This window comes from Diadema antillarum, unplaced genomic scaffold (assembly GCF_040938485.1).
Source record: "Diadema antillarum isolate AM-2024a unplaced genomic scaffold, OU_Dant_1.0 scf00000054, whole genome shotgun sequence".
Classification (NCBI taxonomy): domain Eukaryota; kingdom Metazoa; phylum Echinodermata; class Echinoidea; order Diadematoida; family Diadematidae; genus Diadema; species Diadema antillarum.
Window position 1 is genome coordinate 826,816 of NW_027270943.1, and position 22,308 is coordinate 849,123.

Here is a 22,308-nt window from a genome sequence, read left to right on the forward strand (position 1 = left end):
TCTAACGTAGATCATTGTAGATAATGCCTATAAGTCGGAGTGCAGTGTTGACGCTATGAAAGTCAAGCGAATGACATATGTTATGAAAAGTGATTTACTACATTCGCTATCTTCGAATGAATGAGGACGTAGATGTTAATGATTGATTGACTTCATTCCATCACGGATAAAAGCCTGTTTTCAGCTGTTAACTGGCTTTCAGCAGGGCCGTGAACACATATTCATTCATTCATTCATTCATTCATTCATTCATTCATTCATTCATTCATTCATTCATTCAATCATTCATTCATTCATTCATTCATTTATTTTTCATTTCCAACAAAAACATATAAATATATTACAGAAATTGAATACAAGTACATAGATTTCATCATAATACAAAATAAAGGATAAGTTTACAGAAAAATTGTAAGTATACGAAAGCATGTGATTACAAACAGAGTAACAATGAATAAGATATAATAAAAACGTGTAACATGAAAAGTATATACAATGAACAAAAGAAATCAAAATGAGAACTGAAGAAAAGAATAGCACACAGAAATACACAAAGGTTTGAAAAATGGGCAATCATTATGTCACATTGCAAATAGATTAAGAGGTTTCAAAATGGTGGATGAGCGTTTAACGAGACACGGGGGTGGACAAAATGACTGACTTGTCTGTAAGCAAATATTTGAATATACAAAAATTAGCACTTGAACATACGTTGAATGTAGATTGTTGCAGTCATACAGCTCTTTTCTTTATTTCTATTAGAAATAATTTGATATCATTAGCTGTCCTAAGACTTATAGGTAAAGAGCTTAGAAGCTGAGTACAATGCACTTTTTCTTTACAAATTGATACGTAATGGTTTTTGGGAGAACAACATTGAAGACTGTAATAATAGTGATCGTGATGATGGTGATGATGATGTTTTGGAAGCATCTTGACTGCCAGGCATTTCTTTCAGTTAAGGTAGTGAACTAAACCATGCATTGGACATTGCCACGATTTGTACACCGTCTATGCACATTATTGAGCATGTAGAATCAATGTAGGAATTTTTGTATGGAGTGTTTGAAATATGCATGACGCTCCGCGTCAACTGAATAAATTAGTTTCCTCTTTGTATGGGGGACTGGGAGGGTACGTGAGTGTGTAAAAGTCAAGATAAATATCAAATTGCTACATGCCCAAGCTTATTTCTGAATGAAATTAACCGTGTGTAATAGATTTGATATTGCTATCGCTGGAATGGAACGTTTCTTTCGAGAAGTGAGAGAGTGGTATAGAATTTTTTTGCTTCGTCTCGTAAAAGTGTCATAAGCCTTGAAGAAAAGCTGCTGTGTGGAGGTGTGCTCCCGAGTTCATTGGTATTGATGAAGAGGAGGGGATCGTTGACGCCTTGTGGTCCCACCTACCATAATCCCTGCTATTATTATCTATATCGGCTGGTCTGTTCAACGTCGGAACCGTTTCACGCTATCCGTCTTTTGTCAACGTGGTCGCCATCGATTGGCAGCACAAACATGACAAAGGGAAGGAAATTGGATAGAAATCGCCTCGGATGCTAGAAGAAATTGATCCCCGTTCCACCTGCCTTCACGTTTGGAACCCGCCAGCTCACCTATCTAGTAGAGTTTACACGGCATTTAGGCGATTGGCAGGTCTTTATATTTTGTTTAACAAGATAAGGGTAAAATAGCCATATATTTGGTGATTTTGCGAAATAAGCCTAAATTTTAACGTGATATACTGGCCACTGAATTATAAGTGCTTATTGTGTTGTGACTGTATCGCGCCTCGTTGTGATCAACCTTGCCCTTCGTACATTTGATTCAGTTTGTGTTTGACGATATGTTGCAAGCATTTGGCCCGGCAATTATCTTGACAGAATCAGTGTTTGGAAAAACAATCATAAAACATTATAGCCTCTCTTGACTGGATATCTTATCTTACTCGGACCCTGAGATATACTCCGATGATGCTTCGAATGTTAAAGGCCAGCGGAAATCATGGCGAACCAATCAAGCTCATTGACCCGAGGGTTTCCGCTGCATTCCCCTACATGTTGCTATTACATGCATTTACATGATATTGTAAAACCCCAAATTATAATTCATTATCAATATTATGTTAAAGGAGGTAATATGTCCTGTCAGGTGGTTTATCAGCGGCACCAATTTTCAAAACCATATTTTCTGCATGGGAGAGCTCTGTATTAGAATTTGAACTTGATCACAAATGGTGGTTGCAGTTTGCTTTGCGCGAAAATTCTGTCTGATATTGGAGTTGAGTGCAGCATGTCCGCATAATACTGTTATAGTGTATATGATTGGCTCTTGTTTCTGGAAGTAGATTGGTAATGGGATGTGATGATGTTATTGACTGATGAGCGCTCACACAGAATAGCTGGCTTGTCTTCTGTGTTTACGTGTGTGTGTGTGTGTGTGTGTGTGTGCACAATTTATATGCATAATCGCTAGCATCGCATTAGTAAGATTCAGTGAGGAGGCATGTTGATCTGTTTCATACGAGTTTAAAGGTGTGCAAAGATTGCTAGAGCAATGTTATGGACCCCATGGAAGACCAGCTGAACGTAGCTGAATATGGGCTATCCAGCCATCTTCTCTGATGGAAAATGAACAAACAAACAAAGAAACAAACAAACAAAGGTCGCAATCCTCATCTGAAATCTACCGAAAGCCCACAAAGTTTTATCCATTAGGGGTCATCTGGCAATATCACGATGACACGATCTGAGGATGAGGTACATTTTGATTATCGTTAAAATATAAATAATGCTCCATTTCGTGCCAATTATTCTCTCAGTCTTACCAAGGTCTTTCAACAGAAGAGTATGATTATCAAGACTTACCTTTGAGATGTCCAATGTACATGTGTCATATAGATACAGTTGTAGATGTATACGTAGATAGATAAATAAATAGATAGATAAATAAATAGATAACTAAATAAATGAATGAATATATACATATATATATATATATATATATATATATATATACACACGTGTATTTGAGTAAATCCTTGGTATTTGATGTAAAAGCATATGTTCAATCGGAAAATTAATATGAAAGTCATGAAAGACTGCACAATGTGCACATGATAATGTGAACTACATGAATTTCAAACACATACACATGTGATTATGTGTGTGTGTGTGTGTGTGTGTGTGTCAAGCTGAGTAGTATGGAGAGTAACAGGAGAATAAAAAAACGATAGACGATATGCTGAAGCAACATGGAAGCTTTGGTGCAAAACTGCCAAGGAAATATTCAGTTTCCAAATTTAATTGATTCTGACTAACAGGTGATATTCACGCGCGACACGCTCTTTTGCCACTGTCGCTTACCTGCTGTTGAGTCGAAGCCAAAATCATGCTCGCCCATTGCACGTTCAACAGGGGCAGTGGGATAGAAAAAGAGTAGAGGAGATGGGGGAGGGGTGGCGAGAGAAAGAGGGGGAAAATGAATAAATGAATATCGTTTAAAGTGTGTCCCGCACCCAAATTTCTGTTCGTAATCGATTGAAAACAGATCGTGTCTCATCCACCGGGCCATTCAATCTTATAGGCGTGCTAGTGCTGAGATGTTTTGGGTTTTTGACCAAAGTTGTTCATCCATCTTCACAGGATGTAGAAAGTGAGTCGATGTAACGAGATTTCTCAGACATGGTTATGAATTTATGGATTTTGCAGTCAGAAGGATATGATAATGGTATTAGTTTGAACTCTTCTTTCTTAAACGGAGACCATGACGTCATCGAAGTCATCACAATGATTTACATTTTATAAAGAATTAGTTTTGCATATTATGTCAACGATTAAGATTACATCTCTTGAATTGAACTGACCTTGGATCAACAAAAGAAGACTTCTTTTATCTATTATATAGATAATTAAGGGTAGTGAAGTTGTAATTTAGTAATAATCGGGGTAGATTTATCTGTTGTAGTTCTTTAGTTTAATATTTTTCATGTCATAATTAGCAAGAGGTGACGAATGACGCCAAATCGTGCATCGTGTTTTGCACATGGAAAAGGCAAAAATCCTTCAGTACTGTCACGTAGTAATATTATATAAACCTTTATCGTTAATTGACTTCTTTGTACTCCATCACAGTGGCGGATCCAGAGGGGCGCACCAGGCGAGCGTCCCTCTTTATTTTTTGTTAAAACAAAAGAAATAAATGGGGGGGGGGGCGTGCGCGTCCTTTAATTTTGTAAAGGCGCCTCCCCTTTACGGAATTCCTGGATCCGCCCTGCTGATCAGGCATCAGTTGTATTATAATAATAGGAGCCTTTCAAACAGGCAGACTATACATAGGCCTACCTCAAACGGGTCGGAGGAGGCGTGGTGGGAACGATCCATTGCGTAGAAAGGTAGTCTCTCCGTATATAGTCAGCCGTGAAATGTCGTGTTCATACTATATTCATCATATTGTTATTATGATAATCACCCGTGAAATATTATGCAGACTATGCCCTGAAAGGAGCTTATTGTATATCACCATAATAATTATGCGTTTTGTGGATTTTTATGACAATTATTCAGAAAGGCTTCAACTTAAAGGTTGACACGAAAGAATATGTGCGTGCGTTTAATACCAAAAAGTCATGCCTGTTATGTAGGCCTACATAAAACAAATCTTACTCGCGCTGAAAGATTTCTTTCGTCTCTTAACAAATTAAGAGCGTCTTTTGGCTGTGTTTTGCCAGATTTCTGTGAGTCCACCGCTGAAAAGAAAAGAAAAGATGAAAGGAAGTAAAAGAATGGATAACTCCTATAGTGAACCTTGACGAAAAACAAACGCAGAAGCTGTCCTTTCTTAATGAAAGTCTATCCAGGAAACGCGACGGTTGAGAACGCTTGGCGATGAGCCGGATCCAGTAACCCTCATTGAACCAATTGGAGGTGTAAAAATCCGCGATTACTGTCAGCCCGTGTGTCACTGAAACCGACTTGGACTCAAACGAGACGCTGCTAGCTGCGCGTACGGAATCCCCGCATGTGAATATTCATGACGGATGCAACACCCTGCCAGCACTATGCGACAGACGACGAGGATGATGTGGCAGTGGTTGATGTTAAAACAAGATCGAAAGTGGGGGGGGGGGGGGGAGGGAGAGGAAAGAGAAGATTCTGTGAATGTCCTGGCTAACGTATTTTGCTTGTTCAATCACATAGCCCCTTTCGTTTATTTCCTCATTGCGACTTCATCTGCTCATTCACTGTCTTCGTTGTCGCAAGCCATTTCGCACTGAAGTAATGTATCGTTGATACTGACACCACCTTTCCCATCGAATAAAAACCCTACCCCCTCCTACCCCATCATCTCCACCCCCCCCCCCCCCTCCTCCATCCTCACGCCTCACCTCTACCTCCTCTCGCATCCTCCCGGGTTGTATTTGCGGTGACCGCCATTTACCATCACGACATCCTTCCAAGATTGTGCGGATTCCCCGCATCTCGCCGCCATCCACATCGAGTCGGGTTGTCTTTCATGTGGTGTGGCGCTCTGGCTATATAGCTTCAAAACGGGGGAAGTCAACTCGGCACGGATCGGCACTTCTCGTGTCCCATTGCACAGATAGTTGACGGCTTACGGCGGATCAGTCCGTTTGAAGACACGGTGGTGACTGGTCAATCCACGCGGACAAAATCCCATTCATCGAGTAAAAGATACAGTGAGAAATACAGAGGGAGAAATGAAGAAAGAGATGAAGGAGAAAGAAAGAGCAATAAAGAAAGAAAGGAAAAGATACAAAGCAAGAGTAAGAAACACGCGAACGGACGAATAAGCGTAAACAACTCTGCGACTTCGTTAAGGCACGTGCATGTCATTTATGCGATCAAGTGTGTTTCAAAATAAGAAAGAATGATGCTGCAGGTTTGAATTAGTGTGTCGCCTTCTTTTAATCATCATTATGAAATCAACAAATGATTTTCAATCTCTTCAACACACATCGGGAGCATCCGTCGTAGATAGGTATAACACAACGAGCTAGCAATGCCACCTACTGTTTTTGTTTTTTTTCCCCTGTTGAGGTCCAATATTATCAAGGCAGTGCGAAAAAAGCCCCTCGAAGATTGTGCTCAAACATCATTATGAGAAGTATGATAATTTGCCAGCAGCTTTGTTAATGGCAGAAAAAGAAGAAGAAGAAGAAGAAGAAGAAGAAGAAAAGAATGACGATTACCTCGATTGCCTAACCACTCCACGGTGATATTCTTAAACGACGACGTCATAAATGATATATGCAACAGGGAAATAGATTCCGTAGGAGTATTCTGTCATTAAGGGCGACAGACAACAACAGCAACAACGAAACAAACCTTGAATAAGTCAACATGTTGTGGGATTTTAGTTTGCACTCCTAAATATTCCCCACTGCAAACATGAACTTCTGCATGCCTCTTATTTGGTTAGAAAGTTATAGTCTCTTCACTCATCTTCTCCCCTCCCCCCCGCCCGGCCCCCCCCCCCCCCCCCCCCCCGCTTTCACGACCGATATTCGTGCGTGTATCCCTTTCTCTCCGAGCCGGAGTGAGCGGGTGATAAATGACGTGGTGGCGACGACGAAGGCACGCACTGACGCGCACGAACCGCACCTGTTTGCGCGCCAATCGCATCGCCTTTCACTCAGCGCCGTAACACATTCCGCCCGTCGTACCCCCGCGCTAATTTCACGCAGCATTATGTGCGTCTGACAGTGATGCTGCACCATTACGACCACTACGATACTATCAGCCCCCAGTTTCTTCCTCTCCAAACGAAGCAGCTTTTTTATTCTCTTTTATTTTTTGCTCTATCATTTCCAGCACACTCCATGACAGCCGATGATGCGCAACGAAATTTGTGAATGGAAAATAAATGCACAAATGCATAAATTTCTCCTGTCACTCCGAGCAAGACAAATCACGTCAATGTGTTTGTGCTGTCAATGTCCACTATCAAAGCTTTACCGAGTAAGACCTGAATATTGAAATAAACAGCAGCAGATATTATCTTTTGACAACTTCCCTTTCTATGCCCCTCGTATTAAATGCAACTAGCATCGTGGCGCATCTCAACAATGAACACGAATAATTTCGATGCATGCAGTATGATGAATCGATGTGTTATACCAGAGATGATTTCTTATCTCTGAAATTCGCGATTTCTTGCAGGAATCACTCTAGCATTCCTAGGCTGTACTGTAACTCCTTAGTTGTAAGTCATGGCATAATAATACTTCGTAATTATCAAAGGTTTCCAAGGCTTCTTGCTTTCATAACAAATCAAAAATTCACACAGTTGATTTACTGCCTCAGCTTCTGTCGTGGCACTATTTGCTCTGAATGATGGAAATGTACCTCATCACATGTAGCCCTTGGTCTGTATATCTATAGGAGATACTTACCAGCTATCAATGTAGGCCCTACAGACAATTAGGAGCGAGTGCTCACGGACGGGTTTATTTCATAAAGCACGTTATTTTCCTTTCCCCCTTTCTGTTTGTTTATCTTTCGCGACTATAACGATCGAAGGGAGACGACTTTGGAGTTCTTGAAAATGTCGCAATTAGGGACATTTGGGACTCTCTCAACTAGCGTATGTGTAGACCTCGAGAGTGTCCATTGGGCCCAATTGAAATTCGCGAGATGTGGGCGCGAAAATTGGTTGCGAACGTCCCCTTAACAAGTCCGCGGAGAGTTGGAGGCCCTTGGCCGTCGAGCTAGAATGCGGAGTGCAGTAGCTGGAGCAGGGCGGCCCGTGGTATCAGACGCGAGAACTCGGAGCTGTTGCGTCACGCTGCTGTGACTCCCAATTAGGCTTGTATCCGACAGTCAGCGGGAGAGCTTGCGAAGAAGATCATTAGCTGTGGAGCCCCAGTGGACCAGCACTGAAAAGCTTCCGATACCATGTTTCTCTGCTCGTTGGCAGGATCATCGTGCTTTTTGAAAACTGTTTCTGTATGTCCTCGTCTGCTCCTTTATTACCAATACCTTTGTTTTTGTTTTTCTTGATGATTTAGTTCCTGTTTACTCGTAATAAATTACTAAACAGGTTAATTCATGCGGTTGAACAGCGTGGCAACGCGCCTAGGGCCTGTCTGCCCTACCTATCCGTTCACCTTTCACCAAACCACCAAGCACTTGGTCTACATGAAGTCGTACAACGATGTTTATAAGGAAAGGACGTGCAGTCAAGTGTGTATGGCACCTGTTGCACTTGCGATTAATTTCTTTGAGTCCGTGAGCAAGATGCACTTCCCGTTTAATACATCTTCGACAAACATGACGTCATATCTGGCATACGAAATATCAGGGAGGTGAGACTACCCACCTCTCACCTCCCTGGAAATATCTTCGCAATAGCCAGGTAAACTCACATCGTGACCGAAAAGAAAATAGTTCGTTATGATTATATCATGACTATTGAAGTACCCTGTTGCGGACAGTGTCGGCGGTGCGCTACCAATATTGTGTGGTCATATTTCCAATCAAATGGGGCGATGTCATGCCCAAATAGTCATTCTTTACGTCAGATTTGGTCACACAGTCGTTTTCTCATCAACGTTACAAGTATCTTCAAAAGTCATATCACCATTGTAATCCAGTGGATCAATGCACAGTGGGTTAAAAAAACAACAATAAACTCCAAGATTCCTGTCTTGACGCAGTGCTCATAAAGATAAGCAAGAGACATTTAGAAATTATATGAATCACTGGAGTACAATGTTGATATAAGTTTTTGAAGATTCTTGTAACATTGATGTGAAAACAATGACTATGTGACGAGATCTGAATTTAAGAATGTGAAGAACACACAAATACACCCCAAAAATAAAGATAGAGAAAAAACAAATTGGAAAGAGGAACCCTACAACCAAATGACAGCCTTACAATTTACGTTTGCGAGGGAATTGTTTATAACGTTGGTCTCTCAGCCCGCGATGATATGAGAATAAATTATGAACTTTTCATTCATTCATTCATTCATTTATCAACTTATCAACAGTGTGCAGCATCCTCATCGTAAGTTAGCATTATTCCACTGAAGAATCCTGTAGTGTTAGTACTACATTCTAATTACTCCGACATTACTGAGAGCCCATCTACGTACTAAGGTCAAAGGGGACATAAACAAACAAACGAACAAGCGAGCAAGAAAACAAACAAACAAACAAACAAACAAAAGGAGCATAGTATGTGCTGTAGGGCATAATACGCTCTGGGCAATATTTGAACCCAGTTAGAGCCCTGTTCACTAGTTCACGACGCTGTCGTATAAATCTCACCGTCGTGACGCGAGGATGAGGAGTTATAGTATGTTGTTAATCATTATGAGTGAAAAACAGAGAGCCACTACAAAAGACTAGAAAGTGTGATACAAAGTGTATTTCAAACAAAGGACTTGGAGCGAATAAAATTGTAATTGAGTTGTTACCATCACAAACGGCTTCATGGAAATTTCTAATCGTACACAGAGAATCAGTCATTCCTACCGTGCTATGAAATGTCAATGTTTCTTTGGTGAGCAAACCTCCAAGAAAATCCGGCAATTCTCATAAAATAATTCGAAATGCTGTGCTAGTATATCATAAGTAGTTACTAGACCTTTTTACCGCTGCCGTTGATATTGAAACGACATCTTCAAACCGCATTCTCTCTCTCTCTCTCCATTCCTGTGAATTCAATACGTATTTATCTTAAATGTCATTAGACCTACTTGAATGCTTCTAATATCTCTCAGAGACAGTAAGACTTACATTTCAGCGGTAATAGATGGATGCATTCGCCGTCATACCGTGGAATTATTCACCTGGGACTGAAATTGCAGTTGCAAAAAAGCGCGTAATGCCGCCCCAGTAGAAGTGAAAACAAATTTGAAACTAGAGAGGGGAAAAATAAAGTGTTGGGAAATCGTCGCTTAGTAATCACGTAAGATCATCGTTAAGGAGATAAAGAAAACATAGCAAGCGATAAAAGCTTCTTCGGCACAAGTATACCCGAATACTAGCTAAATGAAGAGTACAATTTGGTCGTGCGTTTGACGCCTATAATGTCAGCGCTCTGTCACATGGCGTGGCGCGCTTCAGTGTTGGGGAAGGGGGGGGGGGGGGCTTTTCGCGGGAAGAACATAAACATTGCCGCAGCTAAAGCACTATCACGTGAAAGAAGAGATACAGGGAGAGAGAGAGAGAGAAATAGAAACAGAGAGTTAGATAGAGAGGGGGAGAGATAGAAAGAGGAAATATAAATAAATGTCGATGTCGTTTTATTTCGGTCGAGAACTCCAGCAAAGAGCACACTCTGAGTTGATCAGTGATGGCTCGCGGTTAGAGCTATTTTATTGAACTGATTATTAGCGACTATAGACACACTTTGTCGTCGAGAGTCTGTTAACCTCTCGAATGTTCCTCTGTTTTACTAATGTCACCGTCACCTTTCCAAAGTCGATTCGCGCCAAGCTTAAAAACTACTCCCCTAGAATAACCGGCAGTCTATAACAGCACGCTGAGTAGTCCTTGGGGGAAGAATCTGTCAAAAAGTTGCAACTGCTCCAGAGTCGTGACTGCACAGAGAGAAGGTAGATATCATCGTCGAAAGGGAAAAAAGACCCACGAATTTTCACTCCCTCCTCATTACTTGATGCAACGTTCTAACACCTCCCTGGTTCTAGTAGGCCTACTTCAGTGCAGACTCCCACCACTTTTTTTTTTTTTGATGGCCCTAAAAAAAAAACCCTGATCAGCTCGATTTCCTCCATGACGCAAGTTGGGTGTAAAGAACCTGGGGCCTACATTGAGCTGTCGCCTACCTGCTATGACATCATATAACTCTTCTCAGCAGATGCGAAGAATCTTTTTCATTTTAATACAAAATTTACTAACAGCATTATCTGTTGACAAACTGACTCTAGAGAACAAAAACAACAACATAACACAGACCTCCAAAAATAAAATGTTCATTACTTCTGGGGCGACTAAACCAACTCCGTTTGACATTGGAGCTCTTGTGCGCCTCGTGGTTAACTCTCTGCCCCGCAAGATGTCATTGTGCATGGGGGGGGGGGTATATGGAAATGAAAAGAGAGAAAAGACAAAGAAATGTGGAATTCCGAAGAATCTATGTGTCGTTGCCACCGCATCCTCGGCACGTTGGATAGCATCACACGTCTGTATTGGCTGAAGGCCTGATGGCTGTACTAATTAGATTGCTTCGTTATGACTGAAGTTAATTAGATTCAATGGTGGCTGGTTATCCCGCTACGACCCAGGATCGCGGAGCGAGGCGTGAAGACCTATAATTGTCACACGAGAGCTGCAGGGAGATTCTCCCGACTCGGACACGCTGGTTCGGATTACAAATTATAGCTCCGGCCCTGCCGCGTCATTCCACGTAATAATGCCATCGATTCGACGAATTTGCGGGCCCCCTGTCCGCTACATGACTGCAACAGAGTCCGCGGACAGTTTGATTTTATTTTATCATGCTTAGCAATATTTATTGTTGCACGCCTCTAATTGGCAATGCGGTTGGCGCAAATTTCAAAATTGATTCAGCGAATGGCAGCACTCTCCGCCGTAGTTCCCCATGTAATCTTACGCGAAACTTCGTGATTCTCATGTTCGTACGGCAACTGTCAGATTGCATTTTACTCGAACTATTTTTTCTTTGTGTAAAGTTGTTTGCTTTTTCATGTTTATGTTTATATTTATTTTCTTTTTCGGAGTAAGAGCGCTCTGTGAAGAATTCAATGTAATTTACCTTCAGCTATATCATAGGTAGATAGTCTATTTTGCGAAGTTATGATAGGCTATCGCCTACGCCTCGCAAATGCCCTACTTTGATTGGTCAGAAGTTTATTGTTGTGCGCATGCGCATTGTACTACTGCCAATGGCATCGTGTTTGCTTGGCAGTGATCTCCGTACGTACGCAGTGTGCAGCACTTTTGTGTTTGTTGTTGTCGGGGTTTTTTTTTTCAAGCTTAGAAACTGTCTCCGTTTAAAAGTTGAAGGTGTGTTTATAATTCATGACGTAAATTTTGAAATGTTGTTGGTCTCCAATGGGAATTTCCCTCCCAACTTTGTGTTCATTCTTTCCTCTCCCCTTCCCATGTGCTAACGACAGATGGAGCTTCGCGTAAAGTTTCGGTATGTCGCTATCACGGTGCCAATTACTTCAATGCGTCCCATCCCCCCCCCCCCCCAAAAAAAAAAAAAACAAAACAAAACAAAACAAAAACAAACAAACAAACAAACAAACAAAAAGAAACAAAGAAACAAACAAATAAACAATCAAAACAAAAGCAAACGCAAAAACAACAGTTGGTTTGGGAAGTTATCAGAACACAACACTTGCAAAAAGTTGCTGAGACAAAAGCGATATTTGACTTTGTTAATTGATTTATCATTGCTATAGTCCGAATTGGAACAATTGGTGCACAACTAAAATTGTAAATGAAAGCGTGCAAGTGCAGTTAAGTCGTTATAAAATCACATGAATGAATTATTCTGCCATAAATTCTTCATTTTCGACATACAGTTTGTGCAGTACTTAGTAAAGTGGCCTGTACGATAGAACAACGCAATGAATTTTGTATGTGTGACACTCATGCGCCGTCGTTTGCACTGCTGGCGCGCGGAACTGTGACAAATTTTTCGGTACGTACAACTTGCATGGGAAACTTGCACGACGAACACAATGAGAACTGAATTATCGTAAACGTGTATCGGCCCGAAGGCTTGTTTCGGTAGAACATAACCAGCTGATCGAATGCAATGTCATGGTCTCGTCCAGCATGATAGCAAAGCTAGGTGTTGAGTGGGACCAATTCAAGAGTGGTAGTGATGTCCCAGCAGTCTGCTGTTTCCGTACTAATCGTGATCTAAAGAAGATAGCAGCACACATCTTACTTCATTGTTATCCGTGAACTCTGTAAAGAAACAGATGCAATGTAAGTAGTCTAGAGGTTCTAATTGGTACAAGCGCTTGGCATGCTGCAGTATGTGTGTTCGTAGCGTGGAAAAATGTGACGGCACTTCGAACCAGAATGGCGTTATATCACAGATGACCAACCTGTTACTCGAGTTTGCCTGTAGAATATTACTCTGCCCAATGTATACTGTATAGGTAGATCTGGATGTTACCAAAAACTTAGCATAGTGGCACGAGGCACTTCAACAGAGTGATCAGAGAGAACAGCCAACCCATCAAATCCTGGGGAGTGGGGAATTTTTCCTGTACAAATCATGATCTAGATTGGCACCTCTGTATTTCACTGCATATAAGTTTAGATGGAACTACAAACATGAACAAAAGTTAGAAAGATATAAAAAAATTGCCAATTTGAGTCAAGCAGGATCTTTAGGCTTTAACATTATGCCAATTCCAGAATTATTTTATAAATTGAGGATTTGAATGGATTTAAATTTGATTTAATTTAATTCAATAAATTCATTTCAGTCATGTTCATTTCCATCCTTTTAAAGTAGGCCTATAAATTTGATAAATCATAGCCTATTAATCATTTCTAAGAAATTCAAGTCGAAAAGTTTTAAACAAAATGTATGAATAAATGAATTAAGGGGCTGTTGGAAATCTTGCGACCAAAATAAACAGTTACGTAAATTCTGAGCAACTGAGGACTTGAAATAAAGAAAACTTTGTGTTCTACCCTATGAAATACTGACAATGTTGAATAAATGAACATGCTAGTAAAAAGGTATAATGTCACCAAATCACAGAGTGGAGAAACTGATCGGCAACAACCCATGACGACAGGGTGGCAGCAGTGTTGCAAGATTTTGACCAGTACAGTACCGTACCATAGGTTGTTTCGAGGTAGCAAAACTGAACGAGAACATCGTAGTCGCCTGTGGTTTGGGTAGTCTGGACACAAATAGTGCTGCAACCTGCTAAGACGAGATGGCTGTAGCAGTAAGCCCAGACTCCTGCCAGATGATGGATGGTTATCATTAACCCCCTCATCTGTATGGATAAACCCCGTGGTCTATTTGCATTACAATTATTGTCTTGGGACACCAGGCTCGCACCAGGACACCTCCCCCCCCCCCCCCCCCCCCACCAACCAACCTCCGACCCTCAGTCTTGTGTTCAAAAATTTACAGGCAATTATATGACTTAGCGGTCATGAGCCAATGTACCTGTGCTACTGTAAAACGAGGAATGTTCACGTGCATTTGAGTTTCGCAAATTTCACAAGCGGCAACATTCGCAAAATTAAAAATAAAATGCACATGAAAGTTCTTGCCTACACAATATGCACTGGATGCCAATGGTAAGTCGCAAAAATTTCATACTGCAAGAAGGGCCATCGGCTCCAATTCGCGAAATTTTCATGCCGTGAATATATCGTGTTTTACAGTATTTGGTAGAACTAGAAAGTGTGAAAGTTATAACGCTGGTTACTCCCATGGAATAAAGGGTCATTTGTATGTTTCAACATCTCAAAAGATGCAGGTGGAGAGTTTTAACTGAGGAGAAAACAAAAGTAAACAGCATGCACACACACATACTCTTGTACACACCCATACGAAGACGTAGTGTTGCATACGTTTGAATGTAGGCCTACAAGGCAAAATTGACTAAAAGTGTATGTAGGCCTACATAAAATGTCATCCAGCACAGACTTCAATGTAGTTATGTGAACCAAAGTTCATACCCCATGACATATTAACAGTAAATGATGACACAATTTCAAACTCAATTAAATAGTTGCCATTTCCTAATTCTTAATTAATTCAATGCTTCCGAGACTTCTCTGCATCATACCCATGCCTTGTTGTGTAAAGGGTCCTAGAAGGCAAAGTTCTCTACTTCTTCATTAGCAGTCCTGGGAATGGTTTCTTTATTTCCAGAGAAAAACGGGCTACAGAGATTCGAGATTCTGGAGCCAGACTTCTGCTTCTTCACTGCACATTTGGTTGCACTGGTACGGCGCGGCGGGCAATTTTGTCATGATGTGTAATTAGCATAATTTGTGGAGTTGTGAACACAGCGTGTCATGTTTGATCAAGATTTCAATTTTTCTAGGCCGTGGATAAAGCGCCCTGAGTAGTCTACAAGTAGTAGACCACATATCAACGTATTGACAGATTTTTTGGGACATTTCTTTCCCTTTATCACTGAGAATGTGAGTGATTTTATTTTCTGCTACCTTCTGAAGCTCTGTCTAGGTAGTCTGCGACACAGTTTATGGATTCGTCGATTCAGATGATGTTTCCAACTGGAATGGGGATGGACGTTTGAGACTAATTTAACGAGAGACCCTTGAAAGTGAGTCACGACCAACCGCCGAATAGACTGGCCATTTTCTGTGGCGTTGTGAGCACCCAAGCGTGCCTGTCACTGTCTCCCTTTCTCTCCCCTCATCACTCGCAAGACCTGTATTTCAATTCTCTTTCTTGATGGTCTGATTTTGCATTTTTGGAGATGGTAGACAATTTGAGGCATCCATGTCAGCCCACTGCAAGAGTTGCAAGAGGTAGTTTGTTTCATGATATTTGTTCTTTTGTCAAGGTTATTCTTCAAGGTAAGTTTAAACACAGCACAGGATTTAAGTTGTGCATCAGAGGTGTATGAAGTCAGCATGGAAATTTGGTCAATAATTCTTCATAGTCCAAAAACCTTATTCATCATTATGCGAAAGATATGATTATCCAATTTACATGGAGAAACTTAAATTAGCACAAAATAGGCAATTTGTGTGCAATTTGAATATACTTCCTGTTTATTTGTTGTGTGTACTCATTCATCTGCAACTAGACTGTAATTATGAGCAATAATACAAAAAACAGATACATACATATATTTTATAGCCAAGTTTGTGATTCCTAATTTTCACATGCATTTATCATATTACACAATTACTCTTGGATAGCAACATGCAAGTGTGTAAATATATGAAGAAAGAAAGAATGAGAGAGTGAGCAACAAGATTATTAACAAAATCAAACATGTATCATGGTACATTGATACTCATGTATCACATTGTTAGTCATTGCAATTCTTTATGTACAAGATATGCCCATACTCCCTTCACTCTCACATAAAGCTGAGAATGGGAGGTTAGATTAAAAAAAAAAATAACAGTAATTATGAGCTTGTCAGTCCTGTTACAATATTTTTCAATTAAATAATTTCCAATAAAATGATGACATCAAAGATTGTGCTACCAGGGAGGTGGAAGAGGCTTCCACCTCCCTGCTGCTACATTCTTTGTGTTGTGGTACTACTGGAATCTTTTGGTAATGCTGTTTATTTCAAATTTGTACAGATATCAAGTTTTTGCTCCACCCGATATGGACCTTTAAGTCCGATGTAAACCTTGCAAAATGTGCAGATAAGCTGCAATCTAGATTTGAGCAAATAAATTAAGATCATGAAATATAGTTGATGTCAAAAAATGTCCACGGTTGGCAGGCCCTCTTGAACGAGAGACCCAGGTGCAGTGGAGCGGAACTGGAGGGGCACACACCAGTAGCTTTTGGCATCACTAATGATGCCTCTGGGACTGCTAAAATACCTGCCAAATTTTGTAATTGTTGCTCTCCTTCTTGATGCTTGCTCCTTCCCAATGTCCATGATATTATGCAGCAGGCTGTCCCATAATTAGGTGTCACCTCATCACCAAAGGGGGCTGACTCTTGTGAGAAAAAGACCTGACTAAAATGGATGTCCATTCACCAGAGGGACCTATTAGGCTGGCCACTTTCTATGCATTTATTCATTCTTATTTCTCTTTGTCTGTACATCTTGTATTTAGCACCATTTTCAAGGGAGCACTTAAGAATATCTGTCAACCCTTACCCCTGTGCTGAATGTTTCTACCAATGGGTACTCCTTCATTCCGTAAAGTTTCCTTCATGGAGCCAGGCTTTAACTGATAGCCAGGTATTACTTGTATTGAGATGTTAATATTTGATCATATGATGGTTTGGTTCCACTTGTGGCACCAAGTATTACCAGTACATTTCTAACAACTGTATACCCCCCCCCCCCCCTCCCACTCCCCATGAGGAATATACTCAATTGAATTCACCCAATTACAATGCTGCAACACTATTGTTGTTAAAATATTTACTAATGGTCTCATTATATCATCTTCAGGTTAGAGAATCGATGTCAGTATTGTACAAAGATTTCAACATCTTAATTGTTGAACTGATGAGTAGTTTTTACTTGGGCATAAACTTTATAAAACTGGAATTTGTTTTCATGACCTCCCCCCCCCCTCCAAAAAAAAAAAAGATATCTAAAACATAATACTAAGTACTATCAGACTTGATTTCTGATAGTTCTTAAATTTGATACTGTAGATGAAATCGCTGCTGTCTCACCATAGATGTTCATGCACTGTCTTAACAATTTTAGTTGAGGAAAGTTGTGACTTTTGCATTTGTAGGGTAGGACAAAAACAATCCTAACTTCTTCATCAGATCATTCATCACTTCTGTTTCCTTGTTTTAAAATTTCATAAAGAATCCAAAGATTTATTCTAATGAGGAGAATAAGCCAAGGTAGTGTCTTGCAAGCACATTGTTGTTTTGTTAGCATCTTGTATGTTGTAAATACCGAGTTGAATGCATGGTTACAAGAGCTATGCAACTGGTTAGTAATAATTTCTGTATGACTCCTGCGATGAGAGGGTGATTTCTTGCCAAGCCGTGGTGCTGTTACGGGTCTGAAATACAAACAGGTGTGAGTCCCGAGCATCCAAGAGTGTATTCCTCTTCGTCCTTTCCTTCTCCTGGTGCTGCTTAACGAGTTTGAAGGCATCAGTCAGGGGCCGGGAGCCTTATTGCACCTGACTGATAGCAGCGCATTTTAATTAGAATCAGACTGTCTTTATAATTCACCTCTCCCTGAACTACTCAAAGCTTTCCTAGGCATTGGGGAAAAAATGCCTCAAAATCAAGATGGAATGTCATGAGTGAAGAAAAAAAAAAAGGGAAAAAGAACAAAGAAAGTGGATGAAAAAGACAGGAAATAGAGATTATCAGTGTTGGATTAAAAGACGTGTTGTAACATGTGATTGGTACAAATTGCTTGAGGTTGTATGAATGTGGATGATTATATGTCAAAACCTGAATGGCAATTGATTTTCCACTTTTCAGAGCAATTTACAGCCAATGATAATTTTGTCATTTATTTGGATGAGAGTCTGGTTTGAAGAGATAAACAGACCCTTTCACTTGTATTTCATCAACACATGATAAAACAAGAGTGTAGAGACCAAAACATGTTGAAATGTATTTTCCAGACTTTGTTGGGGGGGGGGGGGGGGGAGGGATTAAGTTGCCAAAGGTCGTAATTATGTGAAAAGACCTATTACTAATGTGAGCAGATGTGCCTTTTAATCATACCAGTGCATCATCTTATAATTTTTTGGACAAAAACAAAACAAAAATGCCCGGGATAGGAATTTGGAAAATGATGCAGAGGGCATGATGCAAGCAAGATCAACTTACCTTAAACTTTTCCCTTAGCAAACATGCAAAATATTGTAAATGCAAACTTCGGAGGAGTTTCGTTTCAAACTAAACACAATATCTTCAGTAATAGCCTGATCTGATCTGATCTGATCTGATGTGCAGTTATGAACAAATTGCCAGCCGTTCAAATTCATGAAATATGTCGATGTAGGGCAATTTGTCAATCAGTTGCAATTGCTAGCTGTTGCCCAATTTCATGTATCCTGGTCTTTGTGGTATAAACGATGATCATAAAGCAGCGATCAATTGAAGTGTCATCGCTATAGTGCTGCCTATTACACGTATAGCCTATGTGTATGAATTTCCAATGAGATGAATCACATCAAAAGCTTATATATCAGCAAGCTATTATAGTCATGATTAGTGTTATGGAATCCCAGTAACCCGTTGAGGATGTGCATGCTTCCCATAGACACCTGCCGTAGTATACTCGGGACTAGTCTTCAATGGGTTAAGTAAGGCATAGTTTTGGTATCTCATTGATTGTCATATGACATAAGAATGAAGACTGATTATCCATATCTCATTCAATTTGATTATTCCATACATGAATCCAATATTTGAGAAATTTGGCATTTAGTTTTGTAACCAAGTAATTCTATGGTTGCATAATTTGGGCTCCTACAGATGCGGTTTTGTCTACGCTGGAAACCCTGTAGGTTAAAAAACAAACAACAACAACAACAACAGAGTGGTTATTGCAGTTGATGTGTTAAAGTAAAGAAATGGAAAGTGGCTGCTGAGGAAAGGCAGATCCTACATTATTAAGTGATGGAGGTTATCGGGTAGGAATTAGACAGATTAATCAAGGACTGTCATGCACGACTTTAGATACTGCTAGAGCATGAACATTTGTAGTTATTGTTAATGATTCACTGCTGTGTATCAGTCTCAGTGGACAGGGCGACTAGTGTGGTAGCCAGTAAGGTCAGTCAGCACATATCACTGTTCGGGTTATTAAACTCAAGTGACTGCCAAACTTGGTAAGCATTAATTACCTTACAGTTGTTTATGTAGTTGAATATGATGTGAAATATTATCATAGGCAATACATCATATATCATGTAGCAATAAAAAAAATGTGTTTGCCGTGGAACGAAAGAGAAGAAATTAGGTGCTTCTTTTTGTGCTATCTTGTGTCATGGCAGAAAATGATTTTCAAGCGTGGAAATCAGGATTTTGTCCAAGTTGCTGAATGAATGTCATGAATTACTTCCAGTTATATTCTGCCATATGGCAGCTGACTAATGATAGAGGGATTTAATATGCACTTTCCATTAACACTATCGTCCACGAGGTGGTATCTTCACTTTATCCCTGCTCACAAAGTGCTTTGGTACAATGGAGATGCATTACAGTGCTGGTAGGAATCCCCCTCTTTGGGTGCTGTATTTCCATGGCTACGGAGTTCTTGCGTCCTGGATTTTGTGCACCGCATGAATGGGGTGGGCTGATCCCAGGCCTAACGATGTTAGCAGGGCTGAGTGCGGCCCGTGAAGACGCTGTTAAGGAGGAGGCGGGGTAGGGAGATGAGAGCATGTCATGCTTGGTTACATGGCTGAGTAGCACGCAGTTTGATCATCAGTACTCATTAACATCTATACCCCCTTCCTGCTTAGTCTTGATTCTGAACCTTTTAACTTTTTTTCTTCCATATTTTGTTTTTTTCATGTTATTTGTTTTCTATTATTATAGGATAGCACAACACACACTTTGCATTGATCAAAACATTTATGGTAGTGTAATCATTGAGGATTATACCACCAGAGAAAAAAGAAGAAACTGTCTAGACCAGTATTCTCAGTTGTAACAGGGGTCAAAAGTTCAGGAAAGAATTATGCAATGGTATCTTTTGTCATATGAAAGGGAGAAATTGTGTATTTAATCTTTTTCTCTTTTTTTTTTGGAGGGGGCTGTAGGACAGGAGTGCACTGTTTCTTGAATGTGACAGTGTTGGGTTTGATGTGAAGGTAGTGTGTGTCCTGATATTACGATTGGGGAAAAAAAAAACCATGAACAGTCCAGAAGCTAGACTACTTTGCACTCTGTTTCCTCTGTCCGCTGCCTAGTCTTCTAAATTCAGAGTGCGATCCATTGTGCCCGGAGATCGGAATATCATACAAGTCACGTGCAGCTACTGCAGGGGCATCCCTCATACACAACCTCAGAGCACAGGCTGAACTATGGGCTCTTTAGAAGCCAGCAAGGAAAGATGGGCATTTTTCTTCATGGTTGTGTAACAATCTTGCGCATAAGATGTGCTTATCGATGTAGGAAAAAGATGTGAAGAAGTGTCTCTGGCACTGCCCGCGAAAAAAGAGGGAGAGAGAAAGAGAGAGTGAAGGTGTCTATGTGTATGTTTTGTGTCTGTGCGTGCATGTATGTGTGTGTGTGTGTGTGTGTGTGTGTGTGTGTTTAACTGTATGGAGAGGGGAATAGACGGTAAATGATTGTGTGCCGTCCCTCCTAATGAGAACTTTTCAAGCATAAAATCAAATTTGTCAAATGGGCCAGGGGATGTGTGTTTATGAGAAGTTGTGATGAAATGTGAGGCATGGTTATCACAGAGTTCTTGAAAATGAATGTGTGATTCTTATCTTTTCATCATGTTTGTCAGTGGTGGTACATGTATGTTTACTTTAATTCGTGGATATATCACATGGTAGACATGTACATTTGTGAAAGTTTGTTTATGTTATGGTCAATTTGTGTCCAGAAATGTGTGTTTGTTATTTTCATGTTTAGATCAGAATTGGCTCTAAAGCTTGTAGTTTGCTATTGTTATGGCTTGCTGAAATATAATACTGTAAAACATGATATATTCGCGGCATGAATTTTTCGCGAATTGGAGCCGACGGCCTTTTTTGCGGCATGAAATTTTCGCGAACTGCCACTGGCATTCAATGCATATAGTGTAGACAAGAACTTTCGCGTGCATTTTAATTACGCGAATCTTGCCGCTCGCGAAATTCGCGAAATTAAAATGCACGCGAATATTCCTCGTTTTACAGTGTCATCAAGGGTATGGCATGTTGAGATTATATGCAGTTACTTGTATCTTTTGTTGTTGTTTTCATTGATGATGATAATGTACATCCATTGCTTTCTTTTCTGTTTATATCTTCAATGTATCGTAAGAAGAAAAATTGATTTAAATGTGTCTGTCATTGTTTTGAAGACACATTCTGAACTCATAAATTAATTTATCTATGTTATTTTTTCTCAATCTTTTGGCAGGCTATTATCTACGAAGGACAAGACAAGAATCCAGAAATGTGTCGTGTATTACTCACCCACGAAATCATGTGCAGGTAAGATGATATTCTTTTATCTAATGGGTATCAGAAATCATCAACGTGAATAATAGTCATGTAATGAATGAATACCTTTAATTTGATGTAATGAAAGAGATACATCTTTGTGACTATTTTTCACGACAAAATATTATTGATATACTTTATTCTTTTTTGACAAGCCTGTCTACTTGCCCTCGGGTGTTATAACTGACTTTTCCCCCTGGAAATTTTTTTTTTCCTTTCTCTGTCTTTCCAAGTAAACAATTCAACCCATAATTTACTTGCTGTAGCACCTCGTGAAAATCACTGCAACGCCTGGAGGCCGTTTCAATGTATGTGTATGTGCATTATTTGAGGGTGTGTATGTGAAATTGTGTGTTTCTCTGTTTGTTCTTATCTCCTTTGTATCAACCTACTCTTCACTTTACTCTCCACAAATTCAAAATCAATTTGCCTAAGCCCATATGAAATATTGTGAAATTTACTGATTCCTTC

General features: G+C 40.1%; 1 pseudogene; it reads left to right on the plus strand.

Annotated features, from left to right (window-relative positions):
* Positions 1 to 22,308, plus strand: part of LOC139715743 (transcription factor COE1-like) — a 148,952-nt pseudogene that overhangs the window by 22,289 nt on the left and 104,355 nt on the right.